This window comes from Anomaloglossus baeobatrachus, chromosome 2, assembly GCF_048569485.1.
Source record: "Anomaloglossus baeobatrachus isolate aAnoBae1 chromosome 2, aAnoBae1.hap1, whole genome shotgun sequence".
Lineage (NCBI taxonomy): Eukaryota > Metazoa > Chordata > Amphibia > Anura > Aromobatidae > Anomaloglossus > Anomaloglossus baeobatrachus.
In genome coordinates this window covers 35,289,447-35,312,229 of record NC_134354.1, presented here as the reverse complement: position 1 = coordinate 35,312,229, position 22,783 = coordinate 35,289,447, and the positions used below count along the sequence as shown (strand labels likewise).

The window sequence follows — 22,783 nt, the reverse complement described above, 5'->3', positions numbered from 1 at the left end:
CATCATACCTGCAGTAGCAACGATATTTGAGATTCGAACGACGTGTCAACGATCAACGATATGGTGAGTATTTTTGATCGTTAACGGTCACTCCTGCGTTTCACACGCAACGACGTCGCTAACGAGGCCGGATGTGCATCACAAATTCCGTGACCCCAACGACATCTCGTTAGCGATGTTGTTGCGTGTAAAGCGGCCTTAAGTCAATGTCCAACCATTTAATGAGCCTTGCAATATGGCTTGGCATATTTAGCCAAACTAAAAAACAAAAAGACACCCAACTGTCTGCGGATGGGCATCTGTCACTATGTGACTGAAGGAAAGTGAGGGACAGGGGCTCCTATGCTGTCCCTCATGCTAGGGGACCCTAGGCTATCTCTAACCTCAGGGTTACCCCTAATGTTGGAGATGCCTGAGTCTCATGCCTGGCCAACCTCCTGACCAGAAGTAATCTGACTCACCCTCTCCCACCAGGGAAGGAAGGGGCAGGAAAGTGAAAGCTTGAAAGTGTTCATTCCATGCTAAGAAACCGACCACCTCTGATACACTGCAGAAGTGGCCGGTTAATTAGTTAATGAGCAGTAAACTTAAGAAAGAAATTTTTTTCTATTCTCAGAGCACAGAGACAGAGGTAAATTGCAAACGTGGTTGTTTTTACCCATTTACCAGACAATTCCTTTAAGAGAGTACATTTCTTTATATGTTGGTGCTATAGAAAATTAATAGATATCACTATCTTTGAGCTTTTGAATAATTGAGGATTGAGGGCAGAGATCGGACTATATCTTGTTTCAGGATCTTTATCTTAAAAGCGGAGGAAAAAAATAATGAAAAAATGTAAGGTTTTTCAAAAACTAAAAAATGCATTTATCCATAAAAGCTAAATATTTTCTCGGTCATAGACAGAGGTCTTGTGTGACATGGCACGGAACAATTGCACTTAGTGTCAGGAAGAGATTTTATTCAAGCAGAACAGAAAGTACAAGCGGCACGGAGAGACCCAGGTTGTAATTTTTGTGTTTTCAAAAAAATACTAAGCACTTTACAAAGACCGGGGGTGTACGCAGGATGAAGGCGAAGAGTTACAGCCGAGACGTTCATCCCGAGACAAAAGATCCGGCAGGTCACTGCTTGACTGAGAACCGAGTCAATTATAGGGAAGCAATAGAGGCGTGAAGAGAGATCCGCCTCTTATACTACACTCCGGGGGTCATTAATCATCCGATGCCAAAAATATGAAAAAAACAACCCTTCCAAGATTAGAACTAAATTTAGTCATTCTTCGCCCAATTTTATTGATAGAAATTGGACCAAACCCACTGATGTAAAAAAAATGGACCTCAGCACGCAAAAGAGACGGCAGTCTACACTTTTTGGCACACAACTCTTTACACACACACACACACACACGTTTACTACAACGTTATACCCATTAAAGGCCATGAACTGATGTATGACAAATAACAACAAAAATTAAATAAATTTTGGGTAAAAAAAATGATACTTTATTAAATACCGTATTTTTTAGTTTGTAAGATGCACTTTTCCCCCCCAAAACTGGAGGAAAAATGAAGGTGTGTCTTAGAAACCACATATAGCTTACCGGGGTGGCGCAGGGTAGGTGATACTGCGGGCTTGGAGGGGGTGTCACTGCAGTGGAGCAGCTCAGGAGGGTCAGTGATACTGCGGGCTCGTGGGGTGTCACGGTGGCAGGCGCCATTGATCTGTTGACGGGCTCGGAGGAGAGGGTGTCGTGGCTCAAGTGGGTCAGTGTGCGGCAGCGGATGGTCGGCGATACTGCAAACCCGGCAGCGGGTGCCTTTGATCTGCGGGCTGCTTTGAATCGCCGGTGGTTGACACAATGGATTATAAGAAAATGGCCGCGGAGGCCAATCTGCGCATGCACTGCCTTTGCGGACATTTTCTTGAAGTCCATTGTGTCAACGACTGGCTATTCAATGGAGGCCGCAGTCCGCCGGTAGATCAATAGCGCTCGTCTCTGATCCCAGTTTCGTCGACCTTCTGCTACCGCATACTGACCCTCTTGAGCCACGACACTCCTCCTCCAAGCCCGCCGGCAGATCAATGGTGCCCCCCACCGTGACACCCCACAGTATCGCCGACCCTTCGCACACCAACCCTCTTGAGCTGCAACACCCCCTCCTCCGAGCCTGCAACATTGCTGACCCTCCTGAGCCACAACACCCCTTCCTCCGAGCCCACAGCATTGCTGCCCCTGCCTCCTGTGACCTTCCTGAGCAGCTCCACCACTGCCGCTCCCCCAGTGAGTTAATATAATTGTCACTAAGATTATAAGATGGACCCTCATTTTAACAGTAAAAATTTTTTTTTTCAATTTTCCTCCTTCAAATTTCGGGTGCGTCTTATAAAACGAAAAACGATATATCAACACTGAGGCTGCTGTGTAGGTGGGGACAGACAAATGCAGATTTAACACAGTAATATAACATAATAAATGTGGGCTTATGTTAGATACCGATATGCTGTAATGTATTTAATAAAGAATAATTTTTAGGCCCAAAACTTTTTTTTTTATTTTTGTTGTGATATTCACACACATTTATTAATCGCTTTTATTCATGCAGGTTTTGAGAAGAATCCACCTGAATAAGACGTCACTAGCACATACTGCAGCCTTAACGCTTCTGTTTTTCGACAGTATTACTTTGCAGCATTTACCCCCCCCCCTCACCCCCACCATCCTAAAACTTTTGTACAGTATTGTAAACACATTGTGGCGGCAGTCCAGGACCACAGACACAAAATGGTTACCCGAACCGACTGGGGCAATCTGCCCACAAAGCAGGATCTCGATGTACCCGGAGACCCTTTAACCCCTATACAGGGATCTGGATTTACTGCAAGGTCCAGGAGACCGCTGCCTATGGAAAGGCTGCAGTTCACAGAGGAGGATTGTCATCAAGCAGGGGCAAAACCAGGATATCAGCAAGGTACAAAATCAGAAGGCAGGCGGAATGTTCAGAAAATAGGCTGAGGTCAAAACCAAGAAATTCGGCGAGGTACAGAATCAGCAGGCAGGAGAAACTTCAGGAAAACAGGCCAAGGTCAAAACCAAGAGGTTCGGCGAGGTACTGAATTCATCAGGCAGGAGGAACATCAGGAAAACAAGCCAAGGTCAAAACCAAGAGGTTCGTCGAGGTACAGAATCAGCAGGCAGGAGGAACGCCAGGAAAACAGGCAGAGGTGAAAACCAAAAGATTCGGCGAGGTACAGAATCAGCAGGCAGGAGGAATGTCAGGAAAACAGTCCGTGGTCAAAACCAAGAGGTTCGGCGAGGTACAGACTCAGCAGGCAGGAGGAACATTAGGAAAACAGGCCGAAATCAAAACTAAAAGGTTTAGCGAGGTACAAAATCAGCAGGCAAGAGGAACATCAGGAAAACAGGCCAAAATCAAAACCGAGAGGTTCGGCGAGGTACAGAATTAGCAGGCAGGAGAACGTCAGGAAAAGAGGCCGAGGTCAAAACCAAAAGGTTCGGAGAGGTACAGAATCAGCAGGCAGGAGGAATGTAAGGAAAACAGGCCGAGGTCAAAACCAAGAGGTTTGGCGAGGTACAGAATCAGCAGGCAGGAGGAATGTAAGGAAAACAGGACGAGGTCAAAACCAAGAGGTTCGGCGAGGTACAGAATCAGGAGGCAGGAGGAACGTCAGGAAAACAGGCCAAAGTCAAACAGGAGACAAAACAGCAAGCTGTGCGCAGTACCAGTAAAGGTGAAACACAAGGCTATATCTGGCAAAGAACAGCAAACCACTGAAGATATGAAAAGGGTGTAGTGCCTTCTCATTGGCTGGAGTGGGAGTTGATAACTTCAGTTGGAAGGCACACACACCGGTATAGTCTGCCATACCAAGTCCCAGCCATACCAAGCTTGGTGGATGGGCAGCGACTGCATCTACCAGAGCTACTGGCACTGACTCCTCCCCATCACCAGCACCGCCTATACTGGGAATACGATGGCGCCTGGTGGCGGGGAAGAGGTCACAGGAGCAGACTCTGCTTGAGATGTGACACACATAGTCAAAGCTAAAAAATAAAAAAAAAAAGGAATATATTAGGAAACAGATTGCTGGTGCGATTTGGTACAAAACATCCATATTGTGTCAGTGTACAAACTAAAATTTGTTTTTCTTTTTAGCTTCTTAATTGATTTTACAGAAAACATAAATATAAATCGTGAGACACTTGAAAGAAGATGTTTTGGTTCTTAGTTTGCCGTCCAGTCAAGTGTAGCTGAATAAACAGATTCTTAGATTACCTATGGAGCAGCGATGGCTGATAACAGGGAGTCAAAGAAGGGGGGAAGGGCAGATGTGAAGTCAACAAAAGTTCACTGCTGTTAATCAGCAACTTGAGGTGAGATGAGCAAAAATCCTAAAAAAGCGTCAATGTAAGGTCAGTGATAACAGAATTCATACTTTGTGGAAAATAGAGAAGACAGTGACTAATAATAAAAGTCATAAAATATGAATTATTATTATTATTATTTAGAATTGAATCTCTATTGTTTATTATTATATTTAGTATTGTTAGATTTTATTAAATGAAATTGTATGTATATTATATTAATTATTTATTATTATATTGTTTATTATTTTGGATAGATTTTATTAAAAATAACTGAATTTATATTATATTGTTTATTTTTGTTATATTTATAATTGTATTTAGATTGTTATATTTATTGGTTATTATTATTGTTAGATTTATGTTATTAAATACAAATGAATCTATAGTCTATTTATTGGTTATTATTATATTGTTATTTGTATTATATTAAATATAATTGTATCCATGTTATATTTTTTTTATTGTTATATTTTATTACATAGAATTTAATCTGTATTGTATTAATTGTTTATTATTATTATTATTATTATTATATTGTTTATTATTTTTGTTATATATATATATAAGTTGTTATTATTATTGTTAGATTGTATTAATTATAATTGTATCTATATTAAATTTATTGGTTATTATTTTATTATGATTTTTTAATTAATGTTATAATTATTGGATAATAATAATAATAATAATTTAATACCCAATAAATAGCATTAATAAAAATAACCCAAAAATAAAATAATAACCAATAAATGTAATATAGATACAATTATAATGAACAAAATCTAACAATAATAGTAATAACCAGTAAATAAAAGATAGATTCAATTATATTTAATAAAATCTAATAATAATAATAATACCGTAATAATATACAATTCAATTTATTAAAATCTAACAAAAATAATAACCAATAAATATAACAGTCTAAATACAATTCTATTTAAGAAAATCAAACAAAAATAATATAATAATAAACAATATAGTAATAAACAATAAATTTAATTAGATTAAATTATATTTAAGAAAATATAACAATAACCAATAAATATAACAATCTAAATCCAATTCTATTTAATAAAATCTAATAAATATAATAATAATAAACAATTAATATATAACAGATTAAATTCTATTTCATAAAATCTAACAATAAACAGAATATAATAACATAGATACAATTCTATTTAATAAAATATAATAAAAATAACAATATAATAATAACAACCTAGAGACTATAGATTAAATTCCATTTAATAAAATAAATCTAACAATAATAATAACAACCAAAAAATATAACAATCTAAATACAATTCTATTTAATAAAATATAACACAAATGAACAATATAATAACAATATAATATTAATTCAATTTGCTTTAATAAAATCTAACAAAAATAATAAACAATAAATATAATATAGATGAAATTCCATTTACATAGTTACTTAGGTTGAAAAAAGACCTAGGTCCATCCAGTTCTGCTTTCCTCCACCAGTTCTACATTTGGTCACGAAGTCATTTATAACCGACAATGTTGTATGTACTGAGGACATCATCCAATCCTGATATAAAAGCTGTTCTAGTATCTGCCATTGCTACCTCTTGTGGTCGGCATTCCACAGTCTGACTGCTCTAACTGTAAAGAACCCTTCCCTATTTAGCTGTCGGAATAATAAAATCTAATAATAATAAACAATAAATGGAATACAATAATATAAATACAATTCTATTTAATAAAAATCAAACAAAAATAATAAACAATATAATAATATAGATAACATTCCATTTAATAAAATCTAACAATAACAATAAATATAATAATAAACAATATATAGATTGAATTCTAATAAAAAAATAATAATAATTCTAATAATAAAAAATAGACTATAATAATATACAATAGATACAATTCTATTTAATAAAATGTAAGAAAAATAATAAACAATATAATAATAAACAATAAATATAATATAGATGAAATTCTAATAAAAGATACCAATAATAATAAACAATAAATATAATAATTTAGATACAATTATATTTAATATTAGAATATTTATCTATTATTTCAGACTGCCACTATCAGGATATAAGCGGGGGAGAGTGCGTGAAGGTTCAGTATTTTTCTACCTTAAAGCTATGGTTCCATGCGGATGACTAGAAGTTGGAAACGCTGCAACCAACTTAAGATAACTGTTGTCTTTTTTTTTTTGGGGGGGGGAGAGGCAGGGGATGGTGCAGGATTTGCGGTTGATACCTATTTCCGTAGGGTCTTTCCCTGCCATTATCATGGGGAGCAGTCATACAGTTGCTCGCATTCTGCCGATTCTCTCACATATTAACAGTAACAGGAGGGATTTTACTTCCATCCCTGTAAAACACCAATATAGAAGTTTAAGGGGTCAGAAAATTGGCGTAAAACATTTTGAATATTAGTAAAAAAAAAATTGCAACGTGGGGTTGAGCAAAAATTTTACAACTTTTGGCTTTTTCACGCCAGTTTCTACCAGCATTAGGGCTCAGTCATGCCTCCATTTTTCACGGCTAGCACTTGTACCTGTGATAGTTTCTGGGGCTGTTCACACATCCGTGATTGGGGACCGAGTGCTCCGTGCAAAATCATGGAGACATATCCGAGGGTCGGGTCACAATTGGCAATGCAAGCCTATGGGTCCCAGCACTCGAAATTGACGAGAATCAGGCTTTATTCTAAGATAGGCCCAAAAAGTTGAGGTAAAAAATGTCTAAATCTCTGTCAATTATCAACATTTTCTGAACAAACTTTCTCTACTGCCCAAACTTCAGAAGTTTTGCCCCTTCACACACGGACATCAAAGGACCCAAGAGGGTCCCGGGGCAAGGACAATACATGCTCTTGGCAGTCCCATATTTATCATCACGCACAATGTCAGCTGCGCTGGAGGTAGACGTGGGGACCCTTTCCTCTTGGTTCCCTAATTCGGCCCACTTTTTAGAAAAATTTCAGAAAAAAAAGTCACGTATTATGGCATGAATATGGCCAGGAAGCTGTAATAATAAATTCATCAAGTGCAGATCAAGAACCAAAGGCTGCATCGATGCACAGATCGAAAAATTACGCGTTGCGAAATTCCAAGATGACAAATGTGAAAAATTTTGAGATGAAAAATATTTGGCCTGGTCCTGAAGGGGTTACTGTACCTGCACCGCCTGTGGAGGAGGGCGACCTGCACACATCTGTCTGCTGCCGGTGACCAGTTCAGGTGTAGGTCACCGCGGCCCTATCTAAACTACGGGAGGTGGTGAGTTACTGATGTCCCACTCCAGGAACAGAAACAAACACTTCATGTTCCCATCGCCTCCAGTACTGCTGTCAGCAGCTAAAAGTGACATTCGCTCCCCGGCCGGTCACATTCCTACAGGTGAACATGGCAGAGGTTGCACGGAGTTCAACTCCCATAGCCGAGGCAGGTGAGAAGGTGACCACGCACGGTGCACACTATGATCGGCACTGCGATCACTAACGGGGCGGTAAATAAAGCTTATATATTTTCTGAAAAATGTTCTGCATCACTTAGATAGAGGTAATGTGGCCCCCACATCCCAGCCTGACCGCGGCCCTGATCACCTGAACCAAAGGATCATAGGAAGGCAAACAAGGTCTTGAGTAGTGATGAGCGGGCACTACCATGCTCGGGTGCTCAGTACAAGTACCAAGCACCTGAGCATGGTAGTGCCCACTCATCACTAGTTACGAGTACTGAGCACCCGAGCATGGTAGTGCCCGCTCATCACTAGTTACAAGTACTGAGCACCCGAGCATGGTAGTGCCCGCTCATCACTAGTTACCAGTACTGAGCACCCGAGCATGGTAGTGCCCGCTCATCACTAGTTACTAGTACTGAGCACCCGAGCATGGTAGTGCCCGCTCATCACTAGTTACAAGTACTAAGCACCCGAGCATGGTAGTGCCCGCTCATCACTAGTTACGAGTACTGAGCACCCGAGCATGGTAGTGCCCGCTCATCACTAGTTACAAGTACTGAGCACCCGAGCATGGTAGTGCCCGCTCATCACTAGTTATGAGTACTGAGCACCCGAGCATGGTAGTGCCCGCTCATCACTAGTTACGAGTACTGAGCACCCGAGCATGGTAGTGCCCACTCATCACTAGTTACGAGTACTGAGCACCCGAGCATGGTAGTGCCCACTCATCACTAGTTACGAGTACTGAGCACCCGAGCATGGTAGTGCCCACTCATCACTAGTTACGAGTACTGAGCACCCGAGCATGGTAGTGCCCACTCATCACTAGTTACGAGTACTGAGCATCCGAGCATGGTAGTGCCCGCTCATCACTAGTTACAAGTACTGATCACCCGAGCATGGTAGTGCCCGCTCATCACTAGTTACAAGTACTGAGCACCCGAGCATGGTAGTGCCCACTCATCACTAGTTACGAATACTGAGCACCTGAGCATCGTAGTGCCCACTCATCACTAGTTACGAATACTGAGCACCCGAGCATGGTAGTGCCCGCTCATCACTAGTTACGAGTACTGAGCACCCGAGCATGGTAGTGCCCATTCATCACTAGTTACGAGTACTGAGCACCTGAGCATGGTAGTGCCCGCTCATCACTAGTTACGAGTACTGAGCACCCGAGCATGGTAGTGCCCGCTCATTACTAGTTACCAGTACTGAGCACTCGAGCATGGTAGTGCCCGCTCATCACTAGTTACCAGTACTGAGCACCCGAGCATGGTAGTGCCCGCTCATCACTAGTTACCAGTACTGAGCACCCGAGCATGGTAGTGCCTGCTCATCACTAGTTACGAGTACTGAGCACCCGAGCATGGTAGTGCCCGCTCATCACTAGTTACCAGTACTGAGCACCCGAGCATGGTAGTGTCCACCCATCACTAGTTACTAGTACTGAGCACCCGAGCATGGTAGTGCCCACTCATCACTAGTTACGGTACCAGTACTGAGCACCTGAGCATGGTAGTGCCCGCTCATCACTAGTTACAAGTACAGAGCACCCGAGCATGGTAGCGCCCGCTCATCACTAGTTACAAGTACTGAGCTCCTGAGCATGGTAGTGCCAGCTCATCACTAGTTACCAGTACTGAGCACCCGAGCATGGTAGTGCCCGCTCATCACTAGTTACGAGTACAGAGCACCCGAGCATGGTAGTGCCCGCTCATCACTAGTTACCAGTACTGAGCACCCGAGCATGGTAGTGCCCGCTCATCACTAGTTACTAGTACTGAGCACCCGAGCATGATAGTGCCCGCTCATCACTAGTTACGGTACCAGTACTGAGCACACGAGCATGGTAGTGCCCGCTCATCACTAGTTACAAGTACTGAGCACCTGAGCATGGTAGTGCCAGCTCATCACTAGTTACCAGTACTGAGCACTCGAGCATGGTAGTGCCCGCTCATCACTAGTTACTAGTACTGAGCACCCGAGCATGGTAGTGCCCGCTCATCACTAGTTACGGTACCAGTACCAGGGCTGTGGAGTCGGAGTCGGAGTCGTGGAGTCGGAGTCGGAGCTCATTTTGGTGGAGTCGGAGTCGGAGTCGGAGTCGGTATAAAATGCACCGACTCCGACTCCTAAAATATATAATAAATTGGGGACAGGAGTGCAATGCAGAATGTGCTGAATATTTTACTAAATAATAACATTTAGTATAATGCTTATATTTAAGTGAAAAATGTATTGTAGTACAATGTGAACATCAGACATTTAATTGTTTTTATGATACAATAATCAAGATATTTGGATAGAACATAAAATATTTATTGGAATACAACTTTAGAACACAAAAAACTAATAAATTGTAAATATGTAATATATATATATATATATATATATACACACAGTGTATACACACACACAAGATATATATGTAATCTACTGTATATTACATAGTGTATTACATATTTACAATTTATTACAGTTTTTTGTGTTCTAAAGTTGTATTCCAATAAATATATTTTATGTTCTATCCAAATATCTTGATTATCGTATCATAAAAATTATTAAATGTCTGATGTTCACATACACATATTCATGTACTACAATAAATTTTTCACCTAACTATAAGCAATATATGTAGGAGTCGGAGTCGGAGCCGGAGTCGGAGTCGGTGCAAGAGAATTTGAGGAGTCGGAGTCGGAGTCGGAGTCGAAGGTTTGGCTTACCGACTCCACAGCCCTGACCAGTACTGAGCACCCGAGCATGGTAGTGCCCGCTCATCACTAGTTACAAGTACTGAGCACCTGAGCATGGTAGTGCCAGCTCATCACTAGTTACAAGTACTGAGCACCTGAGCATGGTAGTGCCCGCTCATCACTAGTTACCAGTACTGAGCACCCGAGCAAGGTAGTGCCTGCTCATCATCGGAGTCGGAGTCGGAGTCGAAGGTTTGGCTTACCGACTCCACAGCCCTGACCAGTACTGAGCACCCGAGCATGGTAGTGCCCGCTCATCACTAGTTACAAGTACTGAGCACCTGAGCATGGTAGTGCCAGCTCATCACTAGTTACAAGTACTGAGCACCTGAGCATGGTAGTGCCCGCTCATCACTAGTTACCAGTACTGAGCACCCGAGCAAGGTAGTGCCTGCTCATCACTAGTTACGAGTACTGAGCACCCGAGCATGGTAGTGCCCGCTCATCACTAGTTACGAGTACAGAGCACCCGAGCATGGTAGTGCCCGCTCATCACTAGTTACGAGTACAGAGCACCCGAGCATGGTAGTGCCCGCTCATCACTAGTTACGAGTACAGAGCACCCGAGCATGGTAGTGCCCGCTCATCACTAGTTACCAGTACTGAGCACCCGAGCATGGTAGTGCCCACTCATCACTAGTTACGAGTACTGAGCACCCGAGCATGGTAGTGCCCGTTCATCACTAGTTACGGTACCAGTACTGAGCACCTGAGCATGGTAGTGCCCGCTCATCACTAGTTACGAGTACTGAGCACCCGAGCATGGTAGTGCCCGCTCATCACTAGTTACGGTACCAGTACTGAGCACCTGAGCATGGTAGTGCCCGCTCATCACTAGTTACGAGTACTGAGCACCCGAGCATGGTAGTGCCCGCTCATCACTAGTTACGGTACCAGTACTGAGCATGGTAGTGCCCGCTCATGACTAGTCTTGAGTATTTGGAACTGACTTTTCTGCTACAAAAACTAGAGTATTGGCAGGAAAAAAACCTAAGTAAAATATGAATGTTTTTAATTTGTTTTCCTGTTCACACAAAGTGTAATCATGTCCTCAGGGTTGATTCAGTTCATTTCGGTTGGCTTGCCATCAAAAGAACTTCATACAAATCTATCATGTGTGAATTCCCCCTTAGGTCCAGCTGTCCTAACTGGGATCCCCCGGGACCCCCGTACTCCATCAAAAGTGCACTTTGACTTAGGATCATCATAAAACCTTCCAGAAAAGCTGCCTTTGGGTCGCCCCTTGTGGTGCCAGGGACATTTCTGAAAAGCCTCCTGGAAAGTTTTGGTAGAGTTTGGAAATTTCAAGTAAATTTCAAGTAAATTCTAGTCACACATTCAGGGTCCTACAAAGGGGTATTACACCAGAGTCCACTGATAGATTGGTGTATTTCGGGGGAGACTCGTCTATTCAGGTCTATGGCTATGTAAAAAAGGGAACCTTACGGATAGATTGTATAGGAAGTGGTGTTTGGTCTTGAAAACTTTAATTTCTTTTGGTGCCAAAAATGTTCACGATTTTTTTACAAGATCATGTGAACTTAGGTTTAGTGTGAAATATTTGGACTTTGAGTTTCTATTGAATTTTGAGGCCTGGGGGGGAGTAATCTGCTCTAAAGGTCACGAGGAGCTGACCCGGAGTCCTCATATCAATGGCTGTGAGAACCGAGAGACATTTATATCCTGAAGCTTCAGGGGTCAATCGATGAGTCTTGATCGGGACAATAGCCGTGGACTGGTCATATTTCATGGTGACACGAGCTGAGGGGAATGGATTATTATTTCACCATCGCCCCTCATTCATCTCAGGCTTCAGATGATAACATCACTCAGGGCCGGGGACACGGAAGCCTCCTAATGGCCTCAATAAACACTGCCGGCTTCTCACTTTTACTTACAGGGGGACAGAGAAGAAGTGCTGAGCCGGATTATACTTATACTGAAATGTACCTGACAGTGCTCAGAGAGGAGCTCCAGCACTAGTAGTGCTGGCAGAATAGCAGTACTGTTAAGTGGCCCATCAGGGTGCCACTGAAAGCAGGTAATGTCACATCAGCTGTTCACTCTGCATTCAGGCAGGATCACCCCAATCTATGGTGTCCATTTACCCTCATAGGGGATATGGACCAGCGTTGATTAGTTGGAACACTTTCTTGATACTGGCGCTGGTACCAACTGTAGTAAACAGTCACATTAATCCCTTCTTGTTGCTCTCAGGTTTTTCGTTTGGTCACTGCTGTTTGAGGCAGATGTTGGCTGCATAACACAGCCAGCACCTGACCAGCTCTCTCTCTCATACATATATATACATATATATATATATATATATATATATAAAAATATATATATATACATATATGTGTATATATATGTATATATATATATATATATATATATATATATATATATATATATATATATATATATATATATATATATGTATATTGTGAGACTGTGACCGGGCTGGTCCATGACGGCCGGTACGTCTCGCCCCGGTTGTGCTCCCTCCATGTATAGTAAGCAACTCCACTCCAGGGTTAATCCTGTTTCCCTACAGGCTGAAAGGAGGGTTAAAAGGAGACAGGAACATGGGCGTGGTGCCTAGTGTGTGAGGGAGTGAACACAACTCCCTGAGTCTCTGCCGGAGACACAACTGTATGCTGTATTGGACTTTTGGTTTGTGCAATAAACCGTGTGCTGTGACCCTTGGTGCCTGGATCCCGTGTCTTCGGCCGCGCAGCCGACCGCGCTACCTCACATATGGTGGAGAATGCGGGCATGCCAGCCCGGTGAGGTGTAGCTTCCATTCCTGGTGACCCGGTGGCACATGTCCTGGATTCAAGCGGCTATACTACAGCCCAAACCCGGCGATGCCATGGAGGACATACTAAAGCAGCTGGTTCAGGCCAATGCACGTCAGCAGCAAGCCTTGCAATTGCAGGAACAAAGGCACCAAGAACAGATGGTTCTACTGGCCAAGTCGATCCGTGCCGGACCGGCAGCAACAACCCCGGGACCGGGTGACGACGGCAGCGTCCGGAAAACGGTGAGACAAGCGTTGCAAAAGATGACCCCGGGGGATGATGTGGAAGCGTTCCTGGCGGTGTTTGAGCGGGTGGCCGAGCGGGAAAAGCTGCCGACCCCCCAGTGGGCTGAGGTATTGGCGCCCTATCTGACGGGGGAGCCCCAAAAAGCATACCTGGACCTCTGTACCGAGGACGCCATAGACTATGCGACCCTGAAAGCTGAAATACTTGCTCGGTTGGGGGTGAATACCTATGTACGGGCTCAGCGGGTAAATCAGTGGTTCTATGAGGAAGTCAAACCCGTACGCTCCCAGGCCTATGACTTGTTGCATCTGGTAAAGAAGTGGTTGCAGCCTGACACTCTGAGCCCTGTGCAAATGGTGGAAAGGGTAGTGGTTGATCGCTTTGTGCGTACTTTACCCGTCACCATTCAACGGTGGGTAGGACAGGGCGACCCAAGTACCCTGGACCAATTAGTGAGCCTGGTGGAGCGGCATGTGGCTACGCAGGACTTGATACGGGACACCGAGACTTTGCGTGCCGCCCGTCGGTCCGGCCCCTCTAAGCCTCGGGCCAAGGACCCACCGCTGACACCGGTGCGGGAGTCCGCTACCGTCCCATCTGAGGCCGCGCCTGCCGTCCCGGAGGTCCGGAAGGCTATGTACCCTAAACGACAACTCGTCAAGGGGGTATCCTTCCCTATTAGATGTTGGCGGTGCCAGCGGGTGGGACATATGGAAGCTCAGTGTCCACTCACCACGGAGCCCATGGATTGTGGGGTTACCCGGCGGGGTTCAATGTATGCTCAGGCGGTGTATACCGCGGACCTTGTCTCCCCGGAGACTGAGCCCCACTTGTGCCAAATACAGGTGAATGGATGTCCGGTTACAGGCTTGTTGGATTCCGGAAGCTTAGTGACCCTTGTGAGATCAACCCTAAGGGCTAAAATAAAGGCCACAGGACGTACCGTGGGGGTGGTTTGCATACATGGGGACCGCCGAGACTATCCCACGGGGGTTGTCACCATCACAGCACCCTGCGGGCAGGTGCAACATGAGGTGGGACTTATGAACTCTCTTCCCTATGACGTTATCCTAGGAAGGGATCTGCCGTATTTTTGGACTCTATGGAAGGGGCTTCCTAAGTCCCCTCAGGTATTGGACAGTCCGGGACCTGAGCCCGACAATCCCGAATCCGGGACACCTGCCGTAGGGGTCCCCATGATAGGGACAGAGTGTGAACCCGATAGGTCGCCCCTAGAGGTATTGGCAGGAGAGGCTGAGTTGGTCGAGCCCATCCCGGAGTTGGAGGCGTCCCCGGATACGTTTGGGACAGACCAACTCCAGGACCCTACATTAATACATGCCCGGAGTCGGGTGACAGTGGTTGACGGGGTGGCACAGCTGCCCGGTGCCCAGGTAAGGTACCCCCATTTCGCTCTTAAGCAGGTTTTACTCTACCGGGTAGATGAAATACGGGGCGTGGGGGTAGAGCAGTTGGTGGTGCCCCAGCCGTATCGCCGGCGGGTCCTCGACTTGGCTCATAAACACCTGATGAGTGGCCACCTAGGGGTCAAGAAAACGCAGGAGCGAATATTGCAAAGGTTCTATTGGCCCGGGGTCTTTGGGGAGGTAAAACGGTTCTGCGAAACCTGCCCGGAGTGTCAGCTTACCGCACCCCTGGCCCACTTTCGCAGTCCGTTGGTACCGTTACCCATTATAGAAGTCCCTTTTGAACGGATAGGGATGGATCTGGTGGGGCCCCTCGTAAAGTCCGCTCGAGGGCACCAACACATCCTAGTGATCGTTGACTATGCCACCCGGTATCCAGAGGCGATACCTCTCAGACATACTGCAGCAAAGCTTATAGCTCGGGAGTTGTTTGCTGTGTTCTGCCGGGTGGGGTTGCCCAAGGAGATCCTTACGGATCAGGGGACCCCATTCATGTCTAAAGTGACCAAAGAGCTATGCCGGCTGCTCCAGATCAAGCAGTTGCGTACGTCTGTGTATCATCCTCAAACGGATGGTTTAGTGGAGCGTTTCAATAAAACCCTGAAAACCATGCTAAAAAGGGTGATTTCCAAAGACGGGAAAGACTGGGATATGATGCTTCCCTATTTGATGTTTGCCATCCGTGAGGTGCCACAGGCATCCACGGGGTTTTCGCCTTTTGAGTTGTTATACGGGCGACATCCCCGGGGATTGTTGGACCTGGCAAAGGAAACATGGGAGCAGGAGCCCACCCCCCATAAAAGTGTGATTGAACACATTTTAGGAATGCAGAACCGCATAAGCGCGGTCATGCCAATTGTGAAGGAGCATTTACAGGAGAGCAAAGCGGCCGCTACAATAGACAAGCCACCGTGCGGACCTTTAAACCCGGGGATCGGGTGTTGGTTTTAATCCCCACGGCGGAGAGTAAATTCCTGGCTCAGTGGCAAGGCCCCTACGAGATAAAGGAAAGAAGCGGGGTGGTCAACTATAAGGTATTGCAGCCCGGTAGGCGGAAACCTGAACAAATATACCATGTCAACCTGTTAAAACCTTGGCAGGAACGGGAAAGCCTGATGGTTGATTTTTCCCCATCTCCCTCCTCTTCGGGTCGTTCAACCCCGGCTCCAGCGACCTCCGGAGAGGACGAACCGGAAGTAAGGATTGGAGAAGCCCTCACCAAGCAACAGAGGCGAGAGGCCAGACGGCTGGTTCAGCAGAACCCCGATGTCTTCTCCGAGCTGCCTGGTAGGACAAGTCTGATACGACATGACATTGTCACCGAGCCTCACCTGAAGGTACGCCTGAAGTCATACCGGGTACCGGAGGCTCGAAGACAAGCCATATCAGAGGAAGTGAAGACAATGCTACGACTAGGGGTCATCGAAAAATCCCGGAGTGAATGGGCTAGTCCCATTGTCCTAATACCAAAACCCGATGGCTCCTTAAGGTTCTGCAATGACTTTAGGAGATTGAACGAAATATCTAAGTTCGATCTCTACCCCATGCCCCGGGTGGATGAGCTGATTGATAGGCTGGGACAGGCGCGATATTTCACCACGCTCGACCTGACCAAGGGGTACTGGCAGGTGCCACTGACGGAGTCCGCCAAGGAGAAAACCGCTTTTGTTACGCCGGAGGATCTCTTCCACTATGTTGTCTTGCCTTTTGGGTTACATGGCGCTCCGGCCACGTTCCAGAGGTTGATGGACTTGGTGCTGGAACCCCACCAGGCGTATGCATCAGCGTACCTTGATGACATCATTATTTACAGCTCCGAGTGGCAGACCCACTTGGAACAGGTACAAGCGGTGGTGAACGCGCTCCGAACAGCCGGATTGACAGCCAATCCCAAGAAATGTGCGTTGGGACTCACGGAAGCCCGCTACTTGGGCTACGTAATAGGCCAAGGAGTGATTAAGCCCCAAGTTAACAAGGTTGAGGCGATCCAGAAGTGGCCTAGACCCCTGACCACGAAGCAGGTTAGGGCTTTCCTGGGTATTGTGGGGTACTACAGGAGGTTTGTAAAGAATTTTGCGGGACTATCGGCCCCCTTGACGGACCTTCTCAAAGGCAAGAAGTCCGTCATGGTGCGCTGGACTCCGCAGGCCGAGGACTCCTTCCGGGCCTTGAAGGGGGTCCTGTGCGGACAGCCCATTCTTGTCAACCCTGATTTCCGGAAGGAGTTTATAGTACAGACTGACGCCTCTGAGGTCGGCCTGGGGGCAGTGCTGTTTCAGGTGGTTCAGGTTCAGGGGGAGGAACACCCCGTCACCTTCTTGAGTAGGAAGCTCACCCCTCCCGAGCGGAATTATAGCGTAGTGGAGAAGGAGTGCCTGGCGATTAAGTGGGCCTTGGAGTCCCTACGCTATTACCTGCTGGGACGGCAGTTTCGCTTGGTGACTGATCACTCTCCGCTGGTTTGGATGCGGTCCGCCAAGGAACGGAATGCCCGGGTTGCCCGGTGGTTCCTTTCTCTGCAGAACTTCAAGTTTACAGTTGAACACCGGGCCGGTAGGTTGCAGGGCAACGCCGATGCCTTGTCCCGCGGCCCGTGTTTGCTGGCGGGAGTTCAACCCCGCGCGCTTGAACTGAGGGGGGGGGGGTATGTGAGACTGTGACCGGGCTGGTCCATGACGGCCGGTACGTCTCGCCCCGGTTGTGCTCCCTCCATGTATAGTAAGCAACTCCACTCCAGGGTTAATCCTGTTTCCCTACAGGCTGAAAGGAGGGTTAAAAGGAGACAGGAACATGGGCGTGGTGCCTAGTGTGTGAGGGAGTGAACACAACTCCCTGAGTCTCTGCCGGAGACACAACTGTATGCTGTATTGGACTTTTGGTTTGTGCAATAAACCGTGTGCTGTGACCCTTGGTGCCTGGATCCCGTGTCTTCGGCCGCGCAGCTGACCGCGCTACCTCACATATGGTGGAGAATGCGGGCATGCCAGCCCGGTGAGGTGTAGCTTCCATTCCTGGTGACCCGGTGGCACATGTCCTGGATTCAAGCGGCTATACTACAGCCCAAAACCGTGTGCTGTGACCCTTGGTGCCTGGATCCCGTGTCTTCGGCCGCGCAGCCGACCACGCTACCTCACAATATATACATATATATGTGTGTATATATATATGTGTGTACATATATTTATATATATATATATATGTGTATATATATATATATATACATATATATATATATGTGTGTGCATAGATATATATATATATATATATATATATACACACACACACACATCATGGAGCATAAAGCAGAATTATCACTACGAACCCTACATATATTATCCAAAGGTCTGATGGGAAAGATCCAGTAATTCTTCATGTACCTGGAGGATGGCAGATCACGATAAGTCTCTATTCACTCATCCTTGTTGTATGGTCCTGAGTACGGACCGCGATGCACAGACTGTCCTGAGCTGCTGAGTTTGGGTCATGGTCCTGCGTTCGGTCTGTGCATTGGGGTCTGCATTCAGACCATGGCTAAAGACACACACTCTGCAATTGTAGGCAAAAAAAATAAATTATTTCCGCTGAACTCCGTGGATGACGCTGTCAATCTCGACCACAGCAAATAAACGGTTAGAGAAGAGGTTCTGGGGCATCCATTGTTCTTCTGCCCATAACATCAACAGGGACTGCCAAGGTACGGGGAAGTACCACGCGTCAGGGAAGGGAAGGGAAAGCCTGTGTCTAGGGAAGGTGAGTGACTCCTGAGTCCTGACCAAACCTTCCGCTGGCCCCTGGCTCCACTGACCACTTTAGATAGCCTCTGCACCTATGCACCGAGTATGATACCTGACCCAGGCTGACCCTAGAACTGGGACCTAGGTAAGGAATGGATGGGATGAGCGCTTAGTCAACCCCACCAAGCTCTAAAGAAGACACAGGAAGAACACACATGGGGAAACATATTATCAACATCTTATCTCCAAGAAGACTCAATAATGTTTCATCAGATGACTACAAGCAGACTGCCTGCATCCAAGGCCTGTACAGGAATATACTCTATCACCTGCAAAGACCATGGGGGAAGGAGAGTAATTAAGGACACAAAGGGAAGAGCTGATGATTAACAGCTGAAAAGTAAGGAAATCCTCAGGGTCCTAAAGGGAAAGGAATTAACCATAAGCAGAGTAGAAGAGGTCAGGGAGCAGTTTGTGTAGCCAAATGCTGAGAACTTCTACAGCCGGACACCACAGGACTGTCTGTCAAGCGTGACATACCCGTTACAGTCAATGGAGATGTCTGGCGTTCTGGGACTCTGATGAAGTCCTGCCTTACGCCGGGTTATATTTATTAACCCCTTCCCGACATCTGCTATATAGGTGCTGGTATGGAGCCTCGGATGACGTCCTGTTTTGCCACCTGCAGCCAATCACTGGCCTCAGATCGACAGATGGGACGTCATTGCTTTCTGTCCCAGAACCTTTAGGACAACCAGGGAGAAGTTCAAGCTGCTGCGCTCTGTCCCCCATGCTTTACACTGCCGTTATATTGATTTATAGGTACAAGTTACAGTAATTAAACCAGAAGTGGGAAAAACGATTAGTATGTAATTAGCAGATGGCGGGGGACTGACTTTTGTTACCAATTGACTTTTTTTGACAGACAGACGTGATATTCTGCCATCATGTGGATCCGGTTATGGGCAGTGTGATTGGTAAATGCAGGGCCGGCGTCAGCACCCGGCAAACCCGGGCAAATGCCGGGGCCCTGGAGAGCCGGGGGGGCCCACTCGGCCTCGTCAGTTCTCCTGTCCCTTGGCCGGGGCCCACTCGCCTTTACAGTTCTGCGGTCCCCGGCCGAGTTCCGGGGACCGCAGTCCTCGGCAGCAATCTGCGGCGCCGTCACTTTAAGGCGCGCAGACATCCTCGTTTGAATTTCACCTGTGGGCGGAGCTACCGCCTTCTCAGTCCCACAGATGAAGGAGGCGAGCTTCTGTCCGGCGCTGTGTGGGCCCCCTCTCCACCGTGACCTAATCGGGTAAGTGCCCTCCCCGCCTCCCCATTATAGGCCCCGGTGAGCTGCTTCTACCCCCTGGATGTATGCCCTGGCCCCTGCCAATGCCCCCACCCGCCGATTCCGCGGGTGTGGGCCCCGCCGAGCCGCGGGTGCTGGCCCCGCCGAGCCGCGGGTGTGGGCCCTGCCGAGCCGCGGGTGCTGCCAGTGCCGCGGGTGCTGTACCCGCCGAGCCGCGGGTGCTGCCAGTGCCGCGGGTGCTGTACCCGCCGAGCCGCGGGTGCTGCCAGTGCCGCGGGTGCTGTCCCCGCCAAGCCTCGGGTGTGGGCCCCACAGAGCAGCAGAGTTGTGTGCATTTGTCTGTATGTAGCAGAGTTGTATGTGTTTGTCTGAATGTAGCAGAGTTGTATGTGTTTGTCTGTATGTAGCAGAGTTGTGTGTGTTTGTCTGTATGTAGCAGAGTTGTGTGTGTTTGTCTGTATGTAGCAGAGTTGTGTGTGTTTGTCTGTATGTAGCAGAGTTGTATGTGTTTGTATGTAGCAGAGTTGTATGTGTTTGTATGTAGCAGAGTTGTGTGTGTTTGTATGTAGCAGAGTTGTGTGTGTTTGTCTGTATGTAGCAGAGTTGTATGTGTTTGTCTGTATGTAGCAGAGTTGTATGTGTTTGTATGTAGCAGAGTTGTATGTGTTTGTCTGTATGTAGCAGAGTTGTATGTGTTTGTCTGTATGTAGCAGAGTTGTATGTGTTTGTCTGTATGTAGCAGAGTTGTATGTGTTTGTCTGTATGTAGCAGAGTTGTATGTGTTTGTCTGTATGTAGCAGAGTTGTGTGTGTTTGTCTGTATGTAGCAGAGTTGTGTGTGTTTGTCTGTATGTAGCAGAGTTGTATGTGTTTGTATGTAGCAGAGTTGTATGTGTTTGTCTGTATGTAGCAGAGTTGTATGTGTTTGTCTGTATGTAGCAGAGTTGTGTGTGTTTGTCTGTATGTAGCAGAGTTGTATGTGTTTGTATGTAGCAGAGTTGTATGTGTTTGTCTGTATGTAGCAGAGTTGTATGTGTTTGTCTGTATGTAGCAGAGTTGTGTGTGTTTGTCTGTATGTAGCAGAGTTGTGTGTGTTTGTCTGTATGTAGCAGAGTTGTGTGTGTTTGTCTGTATGTAGCAGAGTTGTATGTGTTTGTATGTAGCAGAGTTGTATGTGTTTGTATGTAGCAGAGTTGTGTGTGTTTGTATGTAGCAGAGTTGTGTGTGTTTGTCTGTATGTAGCAGAGTTGTATGTGTTTGTCTGTATGTAGCAGAGTTGTATGTGTTTGTATGTAGCAGAGTTGTATGTGTTTGTCTGTATGTAGCAGAGTTGTATGTGTTTGTCTGTATGTAGCAGAGTTGTATGTGTTTGTCTGTATGTAGCAGAGTTGTATGTGTTTGTCTGTATGTAGCAGAGTTGTATGTGTTTGTCTGTATGTAGCAGAGTTGTGTGTGTTTGTCTGTATGTAGCAGAGTTGTGTGTGTTTGTCTGTATGTAGCAGAGTTGTATGTGTTTGTATGTAGCAGAGTTGTATGTGTTTGTCTGTATGTAGCAGAGTTGTATGTGTTTGTCTGTATGTAGCAGAGTTGTGTGTGTTTGTCTGTATGTAGCAGAGTTGTATGTGTTTGTATGTAGCAGAGTTGTATGTGTTTGTCTGTATGTAGCAGAGTTGTATGTGTTTGTCTGTATGTAGCAGAGTTGTGTTTGTCTGAATGTAGCAGAGTTGTGTGCATTTGTCTGAATGTAGCAGAGTTGTGTGTGTTTGTATGTAGCAGAGTTGTATGTGTTTGTCTGTATGTAGCAGAGTTGTATGTGTTTGTCTGTATGTAGCAGAGTTGTATGTGTTTGTCTGTATGTAGCAGAGTTGTATGTGTTTGTCTGTATGTAGCAGAGTTGTATGTGTTTGTCTGTATGTAGCAGAGTTGTATGTGTTTGTCTGTATGTAGCAGAGTTGTATGTGTTTGTATGTAGCAGAGTTGTATGTGTTTGTCTGTATGTAGCAGAGTTTGTGTGTATGTTTGTCTGTATGTAGCAGAGTTGTGTGTATGTTTGTCTGTATGTAGCAGAGCTGTATGTGTTTGTATGTAGCAGAGTTGTGTGTGTCTGTCTGTATGCAGCAGACTTGTGTGTGTGTGTGTCTGTAAGTGTATATGACTGTATATATTTGTCTGTTTATATGTATTTTTGTGAGTTTGTCTTTAAATATGTATATGTTCGTATCGGTGTCTGTGTGTGGATGGGGCCCACTGGGACTCTTCCGCCCGGGGCCCACAAAAACCTGGAGCCGGCCCTGGGTAAATGTGACATTTACAGACGTCATCATCACTAACCGCCTAATTGACCCGAACACCTCTCGCCCCATGGAGGGCTCGTATGGACGAACACTGACAATGGGCCCCTGGCCTGTTTTGCTTTTTATGCATGAGGACCAGGAAGGAAGAAGAGAAATGATTGTGTGGCTGTAGAGGATCTGGAGCATTAATACTGCATTGATGGGGGGCTTCCAAAATACAATTTTAAGTAAAAGGTACCTATTTCCAAACAAGGCAACCCCCAATCTTATATAAGAAGGCAGAAGCTATAAAAATACTTACATTACAGGCAGCACCGATCACACTCACGGTCTGCAGCACTTCCTGAATCTGGTGGTTATTCAGCGTCGCAC

The 22,783-nt window shown here is 45.7% G+C and overlaps 1 protein-coding gene across 1 annotated transcript in view; it reads right to left on the bottom strand.

Moving 5' to 3' along the window:
- PIGP (phosphatidylinositol glycan anchor biosynthesis class P) overlaps positions 1-22,782 on the bottom strand; it is a 29,310-nt gene extending 6,528 nt beyond the window's left edge. The window contains exon 1 of the mRNA XM_075332910.1: positions 22,713-22,782. The gene's annotated coding sequence lies outside the window, so the exon portion shown is untranslated. The remainder of the gene's footprint in view (positions 1-22,712) is intronic.
- Between the last annotated feature and the right edge of the window lies 1 nt (position 22,783).